Here is an 18,292-nt window from a genome sequence, read left to right as displayed (position 1 = left end):
ATATATATATATATATATATATATATATATATATATATATATATATATATATATATATATATATATATATATATATATATATATAAATACATATATATATATATATATATATATATATATATACTGTATATATATATATATATATATATATATATATATATATATATATATATATATATATATATATATATATATATATATATATATATATATATACTGTATACGTATATATATATATATATATATATATATATATATATATATATATATATGTACAGTATATATATATATATATATATATATATATATATATATATATATATATATATATATATATATATATATATATATATATAGAATAAAAGAATATTCAATTAAAACCATAAAAGTGAATATGTCATTATAAAAGTTAAATAGCTTTCAGAAGACCTGCTTCTGAAATCAATCTAAAAATGCTGCTAGCATAGTGCGACGCTTCATGTCCAAGAATCTTGGAAAGGATGAACCTGCCATCCTCACTTCGAGCCTCAAACAGATATCTATTTCTTAAGTTGCCATAATTCTGGCATTCAGTCAACAAATGCCTCACTGTTAAGGGTACCAAACAGTCGTCGCAATTTGGTTGGTATTGGCCATTTAGCAGAAAATCGTGTGTCAACCAAGTGTGACCAATGCGGAGACGACAAGGAGTAGTCTTCACTTTCGGGGAATCATGTTATATCTCTCTCATCAAATTTTTAACTAGATTATCCCAATGTTGTTGCCAATTATTATAAACCAAATTCTTTATGCTAGGTGAAAAATCATTACAGAGAATGAGATACTTTCTTGGTAGCAACTCAGCTGCAGCATTCTTTGTTAGCAAATCTGCCTTCTCATTTCAAGACACACCTATTTGTGCCGGAATCCAACAAAATCGAACTGTTATACCCCTCAGTTCAATAATGAAAAGCCACTCTAAAATCTTTAAAACTAAAGCGTTATTGGAATTAAAAACTTCTAAAACTTGTAGGACACTTCTTGCATCACTAAAAATGGTAAAATTGCCCTCGTCTTTTAACTCTATTTTCTCAATAGCGGTTACTATGCCATATAGTTCGGCACCAAATATAGAGGATACTAGAGAAAGTGCTCCTCTACAGTTAAAAGCACTACTACATACTTTAAATCCAGCGCCAGCATCAGATTTGGAGCCACCAGTATATATAAAATTCAATTCCCTATGTTCTTCAACATGTTCCATAAAGAGCGACCTGGCTTCTAAGTCAGTCATGTTCTTTTTATACCAATAAAATATTTACAAATAGATATCTCCGGTAATTTCCATGGAGGGGTTGATGATATCATAAAAGGGAGCACTTTATTCCTACCTATGTCTTGACTGTCTAATAATGTTTTTTTTTTTCACGAAAACCATAAGGTTTAGGAGATTTTGGTGCAACTCAAAATATCTACAATGCCTTACAAGGTTTGCAGTCTGACAGGCTAAAGAATCAGGAAGTCTTTGCAGCCTAAACCAATACCGAACAAGAGAAGACTTCCAGTAAAGGTCTAAAGGTAATTCTCCAGCTTCAACAAGGTGGCTTGGGATAGGTGAAGTTCTAAAGGCTCCTGTGGACAATTTGATACCAGCATAGTGTATAGATTCTAAAACCTTTAATCGGCTTGGGGTGGCTGAGGAGGATATTTCACAACCATAACTAGTTTTTGAAAAAATTTAAGGCCCTGTATAACTTGAAAAGTTTTGTGGTCTGCCGCCATGATGAATGGGACAAAACTTTTAAAAGATTCAGAGCCACAAAATATTTTTCTTTTAAAAAGCTTTCAAGCCTACAATCAAATATCAATCTCTTCGATCTCATTTAATTTTAGTTGTTTAATTGTTAGAGAATGGGTGACCATTAAACAACTCAAGTTAAATGAGAACAAAACTGAGTTCATGATGGTGGGTAAGAGAAACAGCGGGAGAAGCTTGGGTGATATTCAAATGAACATAAATGATAACTCAGTGCCAATATCTAGTAAAGTTCGTGATCTATGTGTAATTCTTGACTGTAACTTGTCTCTCAATGCCCAAATAAATAATGTAGTAAAAACTGTTGGTTTTCATCTAAGAAATATTGCTTGAATAAAAAAGTACCTGGATGAAAATTCTGTAAAGAAACTTGTGATAAACTGTGTTATTAACAGGATTGACTACTGCAACTCCATCTATTCAAATTTACCAAAAGTACAGCTTAAGAAATTACAAAACATAATAAACAGAGGAGCAAGACTGATAAAAGGTGTCCCACCTAGAGAAAGGATCAACCCTATACTAATTGATTTACACTGGCTGCCAATCCAATAAAGCGAAAATTCAATTCAAAATATGTACAATAACCCACAAAGTTATCAGAACCGGTCGTCCAAAATACTTAAGAGAATTGCTACATATTGTCGGCCAATAAATCATGTCGACACGAGAATAGTTACAGATGGTTTCAAACCATTGGAACCTAGATATATGTCTACTGTAGGCTCCAGAGCCTTTAAATATGCAGCCCCGAGACTATACAATAAGCTCCCACGAGACATCCGAATGATTGATGACATTAAGGCGTTCAAGAGGAAACTGAAGAATTTCTTATTCCATGAGTCATATGACAGCGATGATTTAACAGTAAATGAGCAATACATGATATGAAACGTTGAATACTCTGAACGAACAAGATACAATGACAGTGGAGGTCCTGTAGAGAATGGGCTTCCCCTGCTGTATGGGACCCTAAAAGTAGCCGTCAAAATAAAGTAAGTAAATCTAGCTTCACTCCCATATGGGATCCATTGACCTTTGATGTATAGATCTGGGTCTGGATGTACTCCCCGAATACGACAAGAATGGACAACAACAGTTTTGCTTGTCGAAAACTTGAAAACATTCATCTCTGCCCACAAGATAATTCTGTTAATTGAGAGTTGTAGCTTTCTCTCAACCATTGCCATTCTAGCTCCAGCAAATTCTATAGAGAGATCATCTACAAATAATGTTGAGAGAATATCTTTGGGAATGGCAGCGGATTTCCCATCAATGGATAGTGCAAATGGGGTTACACTTAGCACACTACCATGGGGAACCTTCTTCCTGAAATTTCCTCTTTGACAGAGCTTCCTTTCCCCTACTCTCACTTGAAAATTTCTGTGTGAAATAAATGATTAAATGAACAATGGTAGCTCTCCTTATAATCCCAAAATATGAAAGTTTTCAAGTATACCATATCTCCATGCAGTATCATATGCTTTTTCAAGGTAAAAAAAGACTGTTACATGGTGCTGTTTGGAAGCAAGGGCTTCACAAATCGAGGACTCAAGTTGTATCAACACATCAGTCGTTGAATGCATTTTTCTAAATCCACACTGGATAGGTGATAAAATACTCTCCTTTTCCAGGTACCAAATCAGTCTTACATTGACCATCTTCTCCTTGATCTTACATAAGCAAGATGACAATGCTATTGGTCGATAGTATTCTGCTAAAGACTTATCCTTACCAGGTTTTAAAAAGGCTAAAATAATGACTAGTTCCAAACACTTGGATAACTATGATCATACCACATTCTGTTAATAATGCTTGAAATAAATGACTGTATTAACAGGTACATGTTTAATCATTGCACATGGAATTCCATCGGGTCCAGGGGCTGTATCATTACATGTAGTAAATGCGGAATCAAATTCTCTTTCAGTAAAAGGAGAATTGTATGACTCTTCCCTTCCTTTTGCAAAATTTAAAATTTTCTTTTCTTCAATGCTCCTAAACTGGTGACCAGGAGCTGTTTCACACTTGCATGATACATTTGAGAAATGATCAGCCAGGGAATTGCTAACCTCAGTTACTCTGGTCACATACTGATCATTCACTTTCAAAACTGATGGTGGGTTGGGGGTGCAATCTTTTTTTACTTTCCTCTTCACAGATGGTATTGTTCTACTGTTGACTGAGGAAACAAAAGATACCCAAGACTGGCACCTAGCATCTTTCATGGCACTACGAAACTGTGCTCTACATTTCTTGTATATAATTAAATTCTCCTCAGTACGGTGTCTGCACAATTGAGTTAAAGACCTTCTTGTGGCTCTGTACAGGGCAGTTAGTTCTCAAGACCACCTGGGGACTGGTGTCGTTTGAAAAACCATATAGTTTTTGGAAGTGAATTGACTACTGCTGTATGGAGAGTTCCATTCAGTAAGTCTATGGCATCACCAATGTTTTCAAACTGTTTTGCATTCCCTTCAATTTCGCATAGCTCACGAAATCTATCTCAGTCTACCTTGTCAAGATTCCATCGTAGCAATCTTAGTGAAAATGCTAGTGTTCATAATGATTGGTGCATGATCACTAGAATGCCAATCATCTAATGTCCTCCAGTACAAATCAAGAACGCAATTAGAGCTTGCAAATGATAGGTCAATGCACGACAAGTTACTTGTCTAAACATGAAAGCGCGTGGATTCTTCTATATCAAGTAGTTCCACATGTTCATTTTTCACAATTGATGATATAATGTTGCCCATTGCGTTTGCTAAAACATCGCCCCATAAAGGATGTCTGCTATTAGTCCCCCAACAACAGAAAAGGTTGAGGGAGTTGTTGAATCACCTCTACTAAATTATTATACGAAATGTTGTCATTAGGAGGCAAATAAAGAGAGCAAATTGTGTATTTTCTCTCTATATGAATTTGTATGGACAATGCCTGCAAAGGGGTACAAATGGATAATGATATTTGGGGAAGATCTCGGTGAACGTATGTAAGACTTTCGCCATGGCTCCCTTTTTGTTGATCATATGGTGTCCTATAGTTAACATGCCCTCGATGACATAGAGTATTAGCATCAAGCTTGCTCTCCTGTGGACATAAAACTATAGGGGAGTGCTCATGAATGAGGAGCTCAAGTTCTTCATATTTGGTCCATAAACCCTGACAATTCCATTGCAAATGGAGGAGAAAACTATGGATTATTTCTGGAAGACATCTTTGATGAGGTCTTCCCATTGGCAGCTTTTGATTTGACATTATTTCCCGTAGGCTTCTTTAGAGAGGGTCTTGATAAATTAGGTTGGGGGTTAGAACCCCGTGATACATGATGGTAATTCTCTTATAATATCAATCGCAAAAATATTATACAGTAGAAAGTTGCTGGAGGGAACTTCCATCAGGATGACATGGCTATCTCACCCAAAAGTAGATTTTTCCTACGTCAAAATCCCTTTTATATTTGACTTTTCAATGTTCTTTTTACCTAATTCTTGAAGGGGATAGTGAACCTCAACTTGAATTTTTGATTGATTCAAGTTTGTTGAAGGTTCATTATCTTTTCCAGATAAAATATTGTACCTATTTGCAATAGGTATTTTGCATATCTCATTGGAGGGGAGATGGATGGTGGTCTCCCTTTTAGTTCGATTGAAAGATGGAGAGCTATTAGTATTTTGCACCTACATTATGGCAGGTGCATCCAATAACTCTCTACTATGGGATTCCTCCCCTAAATCTGGCAATGATGCTACCCGAGATGAAAGCCTTGTGTTTTTCATCCGAGGTGAAGCAGATTCAGGGGAAGTAGGTGGTGCCTTTGTGACGATAGGCACCAAATCTAATATAGGAGGCATGGTGTTAGCCTTAGAAGGTGGTTTAGGAAGAGGAGGTTTTCCTTTATCTTGTCTAGCTGTTGTTATAATTCTCTCTGAATGTCCTGCACCCCTAGATTTTAAGGCCTTGAACTGCTGCTTCTTTTATCGACCTTATTTGTCCCGCTGTATTGCAGGGTCAGACGTTTGAGTCAACTTTTTTTTTTCATCTATTTCTATTTCTTACTCCGTTTTCCCAGTTCCCAGGTAATAGGTTGGCCAGGTCACCATTCACTCATTGAGATACTAACACCAGAGAGCTATTGGTTCCTTGAATGGCCAGACAGTACTACATTGGATCCCTCTCTTTGGTTACGGCTATTTTTTTTTTTTCATTTGCTTACACATACGCCGAATTGTCTGGCCTGTTCTTTACATATTCTCCTCTGTCCTCATACACCTAACAACGCTTGGATTACCAAAACCATTTTTCTTTGAAAGGGTTAACTGCTGCACTGTAATAGTTCAGTAGCTACTTTTCTCTTGGTAAGGGTAGAAGAGACTGTTTAGCTATGATAAGCAGCTTTTTTTTGGAAGAAAACTCCAAAATCAAACCATTGTTCTCTAATCTAGGACTGTGCCATAACCTTTATAGCCTACCATGGTATTCCACTATCTCGGGGTAGAGTTCTCTTGCTTGAGTGTACAATCGGGCACACTATTCTAACTTATTTCTCTTCCTCTTGTTATTTTGAATTATTTATAGTTTATATATGAAAGATTTACTTTAATGTTATTCTTAAACATCTCTTGTAATATATTTCCTAATATCCTTTCCTAACTAGGCTATTTTCGCTGTTGGAGCCCTTGGGCTTATAGCATCCTGTTTTTTTCCAACTAGGGTTGTAGCTTACTAAGTAATGATAATAATAATAATGATAATAATAATAATAATAATAATAATAATAATAATAATAATAATAATAATATCCTTCTCAGCAAATCCACTCGTGCTAGAGCAATAAGTAAATATCATATAAAGTAAAATAAGCTTCCATGGTATGTATAAAGGGTAGCAGCACCGATTTCTCGTCCATTTCGGCGTTAAAAAAATGATAGGGAACACTCAAATGAATGTACACAGCTTAAAAATGTATAGGAAGAACTTCAACCATTTTACCATTAGTCCCTAAAACGACTTTATCATATATCCAGTAGTTTTAGGGCAATGAAATCTAAAATGAAATAAAATATATGTATGTATGTGTATATATATATATATATATATATATATATATATATATATATATATATATATATATATATATATATATATATATATATATATATATATTAACGCTCATTTTTTATGGCAATCGTTATTTTTCTATTTACTTCTCGTCTCTATATCTCGGTTACTATTTAATCTTGTTCTCTCAGATTGTTGAATTTGAAAGGTGTGATGATGAAGAAAAAAAAGAACTACAGAAATTGAGGAATGAAATATCGAAAAAAATGATGTGGACAGATAATTGGTTCCAAAATCGACCCTGGACCCTCGTATGTATGGTATTGGTTATCCCAAGTGAAATGACAGCTTCATACATACCTGAAATAATATCCATTCATTAGTGTTGTTATTTATCCCATCCACGTCTCCAGTCTTCTGTATGGTATTGGTTATCCCAAGTGATATGACAGCTTTATACATACCTGGAATGATATTCATTCATTAGTGTTGTTATTTATCCCATATTAACGTCATCGATTCTTCTTGGTGGGATGTAATGATAAGTTGGTATTCTTAAACTACATTTAATGGACTTGGGATTACATTGCTCTTCAGCTCTCAATCGTGTCTCAACAACTTGTGACTCTCGAGTGAGAATTATAACGGATTTTGAGCAAAGCGAAAAATCTATTTTTGGGTGAGATACGTCAGGGGACGTATTTTTAGATACGACACAGCAATCTTCACCCCGAATAGATTTAACTTTTTGAGGGGGAAGAGTGGCAAAAGAAGGGGGTGCCGATCTAGGTACCCGGTGGACCTCCTATCCACGCTACTACCGGCCGCCATTCCTATACTTGTGTTTAAGCAGGAATAGCCGCAGATAGAGTAGTTTCGGGTGGGGTCAACAAAAAGGATGGGTCCATCAGGACGACATGGCTATCTCACCCAAAAATAGATTTTTCGCTTTGCTCAAAATCCGTTTTTTGGGCTCGGCCATGTCGTCCTGATGGAAGCTTACCAGAGAATTAACTTGAAAGTACTATATCTGTGAGTTTGTGTAAGTGCCTTTTACCTTGAATGTAGTCCTTATCTGGTTTCTTAAACCTGTATGTAACATAACCATTATCTGTTATTTCCACTAAGCTTGGAACTGGCTTAGTGCTTCCTGCCCCATGCAGGGAAAGTGTCGACATCGACAATAAGGATTCAAAGCTTGATTTTCCGTAGGGACGGAAGGTAAAACTTAGAGATTACCTTTCACATACCTTGGAAATCTGTACTCTGATTTCAAGTTGGGCCCTTCTAGGGTTTAATTAAAACTCCAGTATGATTTATTCGTCTGTAACTGAGATAGGCAGCAATAAGACGCAAATACGTTAAGTACTTCTACCTTGCAACTAGATTATCAAATGTAGTTACGATAGGGTATGAATCTGATCCAGCATTGAAAATACATCAGGTTCCATATTTTCCCTTGTCGAAAAAATATGTAATTTCATAGAAATGATGCCACTCAATGGAGATGTGAAACCAAATCTGACTGACTTGTACAGATTTTGGGAATGCATGAACATCGTGACGCAACGTTCCCTCGGCACTGGTGTTATTGGTCAGATATACACCTATATGGAATAGTGTGTTAATCATAGTTGTCATTAGCACTCGAGGGTAAATGTACCCATGCACCCGATGCACTGGAAAGTCCCAAAGCAGTTTACTTTTCATCGCAGCGCTAGACGACGGGTTTTATAACACTACCCCCCACCACCACAAGTTTTATTTCTTGTACTTGTTTCGTATAGTGTTTGTAAAAGACTCTGGATGATCTCCACTCAGTGTATCAGCGGAGTCTTCCAAAGCCCCTGTGTTCGAAGAAGTCCAACGAAGAAGCAGCTTTCCTTGGATCGTTACCTGTGGATGTACTGTCAGGATCCGCTCTGCGAATAAGGTAGTTGAGCTTTGCTCTCAGTTGTCTTAGGGGTAGGTTTAATCCTGAGGTTTTCGCCCCTGAAGAGCTGTCCTCCCTTGAGGTCTGAGGTTTTTCGAAGATAGACCTTAAGACACTCTACTGGGCACAGAGAGGTATCTTCCTTCAGTGGGCAGATTCTCCAAGGACCCCACCTCTTGATGGGTAGCTCATTCTTAGCAAGAAAGGCAGGATTAGGAATGAGGTTCATTTTTTCTGTCTAGGAACTGAATATGGTCTTCATTTGTAATTAAGCCACTATTCAACTAACTCTAGCCCCTGAGGTTATGACAAACAGAAAAATAACTTTCTGTGTTAGATCCTTTAGAGTTCAATTCCCATTGTTTAGATTCGCAGCACGGTGCGAGACTTGTCCAAAGACCACATGATGGGCTTTGGAGGGGTTGCTGGCTTGAGTCTGTTAGATCCTTTAGAGTACAATTTTCATTGTTTAGATTCGAAGAATGGGGCAAGACTTTGTCCAAAGACCACATGATGGGCTTTGTAGGGGTTGCTGGCTTGAGTCTAGCGCATGCTTTTGGGATTTTATTAAAGATTTCACTAGAGAGGTCCACTCCAAAGGTGTACAGAAGTGGTTTAGCCCGGGCTGACTTACACAAGGTAATCGTAGTGGAAGCCAGGTCTTGTTCGTGTAGGAATATGAAGAAAGCTAGACAGAAATCTATCGATATTTCTGTCAGTTCCTTTGATTTCTATTGTCTCCTAGTCGAACTTGACTTGTACTCTTCGGTGAAGTCAACTTTATCCTTAGAGATTCTAAACCTTTTGTTCGCCGCAAGGCTGAGAAAATCGTGAGATGTAGGTTGTTGGTTCTCAAGGATGAAGCGCAAGCAGTCGACTTCTGGACCAGATGGGATAATGCTGGGTCCAGCAGAGGGAACAGCTTCAGTTTCAGCTCTAGAACTAGATGGAACCAGTTGCTTTTGGGCCACTTTGAGGCCGCTACTGCTGCTGTCCTTCTGAAGAATCTTAGCTTGTTGAGGACTCTTAGCGGGAGGATGGTTGGTGGAAACAGGTAAACTTGGTTCAAGTTGTTCCGTTCGAGGGACGTGATGTCCATCGCCTCTGCTTGGGGGTCCATCTAAGGGGCTACATAACGTGGTAGTTTCTTGTTGTCGCTTATTGTGAAGAGGTCGGTCTGCAATTCCGGGACTTTTTCCAAGGTGAAGGAGAATGGGTCTGCGTCTAGGGACCATTCTGTCTCTATGGGCTTTCGCCTGTATAGAGCATCCGCTGTCACGTTGCGTAACCTTTGTAGGTGAACTGCTGATATGTACCATCCCTTCTTCCTTATCAGGTGGAAGGTGGTTAATATCACATGTCCTATGTGAGATGATCTCAAGCCTTGTCTATTTAGACACTACTATCCCTTCGTTGTTCAGGGCCAATCTGATGTGGATTGTTCTGTGAGGGGATAGTCTCTTCAACATCAGGTAAACTGTCACAGCTTCGCAAACGTCGATATGAAAGGTTTTGAACTGTTACAACCAATTCTTTTGCACTTTTCTCCAGTGAGAAAGGCCACCTTATCCTTTCAAGGAGTAGTGTACCTCCACTGATGGTTGTGGTGGTTGCAGGGGAATTGTTCGTGCTAGGCTCTTGGCTGTTGACCAGGGCCTTAACAGCTTGCGCAATAGGGTCGGGGCCAGCCTTTGTTGATCTCTTCGAGCTTTTGATGCGTATCTTCTCCATACTCTTGACGCATCTTTTAGACGTGCCTTTAGCACTGGATCTGTCACTGCCGCAAACTGGAGAGAGTGCGATACTCTTTCCTGTTGGCGTTCTGCTCTTCTTGTGACGGATTAGTCTCTTGACAGATCCCTTTATCTCTCTCTCTTCTTGAACAGAATGCAGAGATGGTGTGACTTTAAGACCCATTGGATTCCTAGCCATTAGAACTTCTGAGCTGGAGGATGATAAGACTTCTTACGATTGATGTTGAAGCTCAGGTGTTCCAGAGACTGGATCACCTTGTTGGCTGCTTGCAGACAAGTAGTCTTGAATGATGCCCATACTGGTCAATCGTCTATATATGCTAGTAATTGAACTCCTTCGGAGTTTAGCTGCTAGATGATTGTGTCTGCCAGCTTCGTGAACATCCTTGGGGCTGTATTCAGTCTGAAGGACATTGCTCTAAAGAATCACTTCTTCTGTAGCATGAATCCTAGGTAGGAGAAGAAAGGACGGCTCAATAGAAGATGCCAGTGAGCATCTGTTGGGTCTATTGAGGCTGTGTTGTCTCCTTTTGGTAGAAGGGTCTTTATGTGTTGCCAAGTAAGCATCCGGAACTTTTTGTTCTCGATGAACTTGTTGAGTGGAGACAAGTCTAGAATGACTCTGAGTTTGTCTGAGTCTTTCTTGGGAATACAAAACAGCCTTCCCTGGAATTTGATGGACTTCGCTATCCTTCTTACATTCTTGTTCGAAAGTTCTGAGGTATATTCTTCTCACGAGGGGGTGGAGTGTTGGAAGAATTTTGGAAAACGGGGTGGAATTGTGTTCCATTTCCACCTGAGTCCATTCATTGAAAGCATATGGGCCCAGGGATCGAAGGTCTCATGATCCCGCAGTGATACGGTCTGTCTCCTACCTGGAACCCCTCTTTGGGTGTGGGGTCCTGTGGATTTGTTTTCGTGACCACGTCCTATTCGGCCCCAGGAGGAGTTATCTCCGGGTGAACTTCTCTTGGGGCCATTTCCTTTCTAACTTAAGGTGAAAGGAAGTCGATTGCTTCACAACATTGAGTCACCAGTTGTTGAGGGCCCATCTGCAAATGTAGTATGAGGCTTCGTGGTTGTAGTCACGGCGGAAAGTTGTGCAGATCTGCATGGTCTCCTTGCCTTTTTATTTTTAGGCTGGGGACCTCTGTCGGAGGAAGATTTCCTCTTTGAGCTCATGCCCCTCTTTTGGAGAAGGTTCCAGTTCTCAGTGGTTACTCTGGCTATGATTTCTTGGACCAGTTCCTGTGGGAAAAAGGTCTTTACCCCAGATGTTCGAGGTAATCAGTTTCCTTGGTTCATGTGTTATGGTTGCTGAGGTCAAAATGGACTCTCTGCAGGCTCTCCTCACTCTGAGGAAAGCATATAGGTCTTTCACAAGGGTACCCATGTGGGGCTTAGCCAGGAAAATTATCCTTTCTGGGGTGTTCTGTAGACCTGCACTCATTTCCATGCAGTTCTGATGAGAAAGGGAGGCCGCTAGTTTCTCTTTCGTCTCCAGTTCCCTCCTCAGAAGATGGTCTGGCAATTTTGGAAGGTTCTCATTGAACTGGTGGCCTGCTATCTCTGGATCCAACTTAGAGACGGAGGAGGTTAGACGGACATCCTTCCACTTTTCCTCGCAGGCAGGTAGTGGTAGAGAGAATGGTTTGCATTCCTCTAGGGTTGGGCAAGGATTGCCCTCGTTGACTGCCTTGTCGGCGAAGTCTAGTGCTTTCTCCGAACAGGGGAAAGAGATGGAGGAAAGAGCAAGAAATGTGGGATTTCTCTTGCTCAGTGCTGAGACTTTGGAGTTGGCGTATCCGGCTCCTTTCAAGGTTTTCAGGATGATGGCTTGCGCCTTGTCATGTTCAAAGACAATGACCTCTTTGGGTACTGTTTCCTCACGGGTTGCATGTTCATCCCGCAGTCTATTGTAGCATTCTGGGTAAACTGAAAAGTTAGGCCAGAACTCAAGATCTTCAATCAGTTTGGTCCCCAACTTCTCTGACTCGAATGATTTCCCATTCATCATGGGCATATGCTCCGTATACCTCGTGGGGTTGGTTTCGGAGCGGTGAGAGAATATCAGCACCTTAAGGAGCTTCTTAGTAGAGCTCTTGGTAGGTCCTGGTTGGTCCGTCCTCTCTTGCAATAGTATCTATTGCAGTCTGAGTGATTCTCTCATCATCTCTTGTACCTTTTGGAACAACTCCATTATGCTTTGAATCGAAGTGAGGATCTCTTTGTTCATTACCGCCTATGCCGTTGGTTATGGAGTTGGAATTGAAGAGGTTGATGGCATAGGTTGGTATGCCGTCCCAGTAAACTGAGGGTCTTCAGTTGCTATTGAAATGGATCCTTCTTCCTCCGCTTGTGGATGTTCCACGTCTTCTTCAGGGCCTACTTGTAGTAGGGCCTTCTCAGTGTCAATGAACACTTCTGACACCCTTTCTTGAAGGATGTCCATGCCTTCTAGTGCCTTGTCTATGTCCAAGTCGATCTTCATTTGTATGCGGGGAGACTGAACCTGTTCCTGGGGCACCACCACGTTAGATAGAGCCTTGGGGAACAGTAGGTACCTTAGGGAGTCGTCGGGTAAGTATGGTGCCTTGAAAATTTTTTTGAAATCTACTTACCCATTAGCGAAGGGTCTCCCTCGTTGTATCTTTAGTCTCCATGTTGACTGAGGGAGCTTCTCCAAAGCTGTTGGCCAGGTGGGGCAACCCTTTGGGTTCCAATACTTCAGGACTCCTGACATCCTGACACGATGCAGCAGGGGGCATGAGTCCTGCACTTCGTGTAGCCACAAGAGTCTTTGTCTTTGTAGTTGCAGGCTAAGGCTGCGCACTTCTACATTGGCTCCTCCTGTAAAGGAAAAGGGGCTCAATGAGTATATAGACTTTTATATCAGTGATATAAAAGCATACAATCTTTACCAACAATAGTAATTACTATTGTTTATGGTAGCTTAGGATAGTAAGCTGGAAAGGAAATACATCATACATATACCAAGGCACTTCCCCCAATTTTGGGGTTTAGCTGACATCAAACAAAAGAAACAAAAAAAGAGGACCTCTCCTCTCTATGTTCCTCCCAGCATGACAAGGGACTCAACCGAGTTCGGCTGGTATTGCTAGGGTGCCACAGCCCACCCTCCCCCGTTATCCACCACAGATGAAGCTTCATAACGCTGAATCCCCTACTGCTGCTACCTCCGCGGTCATCTAAGGCACCAGAGGAAGCAGCAAGGCCTATCGGAACTGCGTCACAGTCGCTCGCCATTCATTCCTATTTCTAGCACGCTCTCTTGCCTCTCTCACATCTATCCTCCTATCACCCGGAGCTTTATTCACTCCATCCATCCATCCAAACCTCAGTCTTCCTCTTGTACTACTCCCATCAACTCTTGCATTCATCACCTTCTTTAACAGACAGCCATTTTCCATTCTCTCAACATGGCCAAACCACCTCAACACATTCATATCCACTCTAGCTGCTAACTCATCTCTAACACCCGTTCTCACCTCACCACTTCGTTCCTAACCCTATCTACTCGAGATACACCAGCCATACTCCTTAGACACTTCATCTCAAATACATTCAATTTCTGTCTCTTCGTCACTTTCATTCCCCACAATTCCGATCCATACATCACAGTTGGTACTATCACTTTCCCATACAAAACTCTCTTTACATTCATGCCCAACCCTCTATCTTTTACTACTCCCTTAACTGCCCCCAACACTTTGCATCCTTCATTCACTCTCTGATGTACATCTGCTTCTACTCCATCATTTGCTGCAACAACAGACCCTAAGTACTTAAACTGATTCACCTCCTCAAGTAACTCTCCATTCAGCATAACTTTCAACCTTTCACCACCTTCCCTTCTCGTACATCTCCTGACCTTACTCTTACCCACATTAACTCTCAACTTCCTTCTCTCACACACCCTTCCAAATTCTGTCAACAAACGGCCAAGCTTCTCTTCCGCGTCTGCAACCAGTACAGTATCATCTGCAAACAACAACTGATTTACCTCCCATTCATGGTCATTCTCGTCTACCAGTTTCAATCCTCGTCCAAGCACTCGAGCATTCACCTCTCTCACCACTCCATCAACATACAAGTTAAACAACCACGGCGACATCACACATCCTGTCTCAGCCCCAATCTCACTGGAAACCAATTGCTCACTTCATTTTCTATCCTAACACATGCTTTACTACCTTTGTAGAAACTTTTCACTGCTTGCAACAACCTTCCACCAACTCCATATAACTTCATCACATTCCACATTGCTTCCCTATCAACTTTATCATACGCTTTCTCCAGATCCATAAACGCAACATACACCTCCTTACCTTTTGCTAAATATTTCTCGCATATCTGCCCAACTGTAAAAATCTGATTCATGCAAACCATACCTCTTCTAAAACCATCCTGTACTTCTAAGATTGCATTCTCTTTTTTATCCTTAATCCTATTATCAGTACTCTACCATACACTTTACCAACTACACTCAACAAACTAATACCCCTTGAATTACAACACTCATGCACATCTCCCTTACCCTTATATAGTGGCACAATACATGCACAAACCCAATCTACTGGTACCATTGACAACACAAAACACATATTAAAGATCTCAGCTCTCACACCATCCTTGCTAGATGCTTTTCCTTCTCTCGTTTCATCTAGTGCTCTCCTCACTTCTTCTCTTGTAATCTCTCAATCATTCTCATCTCCCATCACCGGCACCTCAACACCTGCAACAGCAATTATATCTGCCTCCCTATTATCCTCAACATTCAGTAAACTTTCAAAATATTCCGCCCACCTTTTCCTTGCCTCCTCTCCTTTTAACAACCTTCCATTTCCATCTTTCACTGTCTCTTCAATTCTTGAGCCAGCCTTCCTTACTCTCTTCACTTCTTTCCAAAACTTCTTCTTATTCTCTTCATATGAATGACCCAATCCCTGACTCCACCTCAGGTCAGCTGCCCTCTTTGCCTCAGTTACCTTGCGCTTTACTTTCACATTTTTCTCTCTATATTTTTCATACTTCTCTACACTAAACTCTGCAGCCATTCTTCAAAAGCCCTCTTTTTCTCTTCCACTTTTACCTTCACTCCTTCATTCCACCATTACGGCCCCTCCTCATGCCGCCTCCAACAAACTTCTTGCCACACACATCACTTGCAATCCCAACAAAATTTTCTTTTACTAACTTCCACTCCTCTAAATTACTAGTTTCTCTTACTTTCACTTCGTCATATGCCATTTTCAGCCTTTCTTGATATTTACTTTTTACCCCCGGTTTTATTAGCTCTTCGACCCTCACTAGCTCCCTTTTACATCCACCTACTCTATTCCCCCATTCATTTGCTACAACTAATTTTCCTTCCACCAAAAAAGAATCAGACATACCCTTAGCCATACCCCTAAACATGTGCACGTCTTTCAATCTTCCAAACATTCTTTTAGTTATCAACACATAATCCATTAATGCCCTTTCTACCACTCTTCCATTTTCCACTCTTACCCATGTATACTTGTTTTTATCTTTCTTTTTGAAAAAGCTAGAACTTATCACCATCTCTTGCTCAACACACATATCTACCAGTCTCTCACCACTCGCATTTTCTCCTGGTACGCCATACTTCCCAATGACACCTTCTACCTCTCCAGCACCCACTCTAGCATTTAAGTCACCCATGACAACTACATAATTCCTTCTACCCAGTCCTTCTACACACCTAGTTAATTCATTCCAGAACTCATTCCGCTCTTCTTCACTTTTCTCACAACCTGGCCCATACGTACTGACAAAAGCCCAACATTCCCTACCCAACCTAACCTTTACCCACATTAACTTAGATGATATCTCCTTTCATTCTACTACTTTACCTGTCATCCATTCACTCCACAATAAAGACACACCCTCTCTTGTTCTTCCCCCTTTCAATCCCAGACACTCTACCAGACATTTCACCAAACATCACTTCACCCTTCCCTTTTATCTTTGTCTCACACAAGGCCAATATATCCATCCTTCTATTCCTAAACATATTTCCAATCTCACATCTTTTACTCTCTATCGTACTACATCCATGAACATTCAAACACCCCAAAACTAGAGTGCGGGGAGCAGTCACTCTCCCCCCACCTCCACCTCTTTGATGGTGTCTCACAGGATTGTAAATAGAGGAGAGGGGGTTCCCAGCCCCCTCGTCCTGTCCCTTTTAGTTGCCTCTTGCGACACGCAGGGATACGCTTCCCACCCCAATCAATTACTGAGACCTCCATCAATAATAATATTTTAGGTTCCTTGTTAGGAAGAATACAGGGTGGAGGAAACTCTAGAACTTAGAGTTAGGGTTAGTATTGTTAGTATAACTATATCCACCTGTAATATATTAATATTGAGCTGTGATTTATTAGGGTCCAGATGATCAAAGGATTCATCTGGGTGTTGAGGGATTGCTCAACCTCAACATGATATCGTGGTCCCAACAATAGACTGTGATAGGAAATGTAGAATATGTTAGAAATTAAATGTACTACTGTATATTCTATATACTGTAGTCCAGTCGGCACACTACCGGGGTTAGGTTAGTACCTGGCGGCACTAACTGATAGAGAGAGAGAGAAAGTATTAAGGCAGGAGAGTTTCCTATTGTTATGGTTTAGCACAACAATTGGAAGTGTAGGAGGACTGTCAGGCCGCCTACTGTCTCCTTGCCAGAATGAGAATTCTAATGAAAGGGATAAGAATCCATCTGATTCTAACTTCCATCCATCCACAATAGGCCTGGCGCCAGCTGTACAGCCAGCGCCAATAATTGTGGATGGCAGACCAAGTGAAGCCTGAAGACTTCTCAAAAGTATGTTGGGTTTCCCACCGGCAGCCATCAGGGCCGGCTCAATCTATCCCCCCGGGACATTCACTTCCGGTGAAGGAAGGACATAAGGGGGGAGGTGACTGAGGCGGCTGCCTAACCACTGTCGGTAGGGTCCCGACCGGCAACGCAGACAACCCGGTACGTCAGGATGACTGACCGAATACCGGAGAAAGAATGATGTGACGGCTGTGCCGACACTAAAGGACAGAAAGGGGAGGGGGGAAGGGTCTTATAGTTCACTGGCGAAAAAGGTGGCGGCAGGTATGCCGCTTACCTTCGTCAGTGGACTGAGGAAGCATGGCTTCCTTTGCCGATGACGTCCTGGGCGGCAGAGGAACAAAGATTTCCCTACCGGCAACATCGTTGGCTGCAAATCAGGGCGCCCTGAATTACCTTCTAATCCCAAAGCCGGAGTACTCGGTGGCGATGGGGAGAGCCTGCAGTTCAGGGAGGGAGGAAGGGTTTAGCCTCTTTTCTCTAAAAGAGAATATAAATCGAACCTTATCCATAAATTCTAGGGGATGTATGTCCCCAACCAAAAATAAAAAGGAACGATAGGGCGAGGTTAAACATGGGGAATTACTTTACTAACGTATACACATACGAGTTAGGCTAGCCTAACTTCGGTAGGAACCACGGCCAAGGTTGTTACCGCCGGGGCCCCCACTGTATACGAAAAGTAAAGTTACATATTAGGAAGAGGAATAATAATCTATTTGTATGCACAATCTTCACTTGTATAATTTGCCTAACTAGCTAATATTATAGTTAAATACCGGGAAAGTCGCCTTACTGGCTAAATAAACTGCAATAATAATGGCGACAGCGGTCGTAAAAATGACCGCCTCCGGTCG

This window comes from Palaemon carinicauda, chromosome 4 (genome assembly GCF_036898095.1).
Source record: "Palaemon carinicauda isolate YSFRI2023 chromosome 4, ASM3689809v2, whole genome shotgun sequence".
Classification (NCBI taxonomy): Eukaryota; Metazoa; Arthropoda; class Malacostraca; order Decapoda; family Palaemonidae; genus Palaemon; species Palaemon carinicauda.
This window is presented reverse-complemented; position numbering follows the sequence as displayed.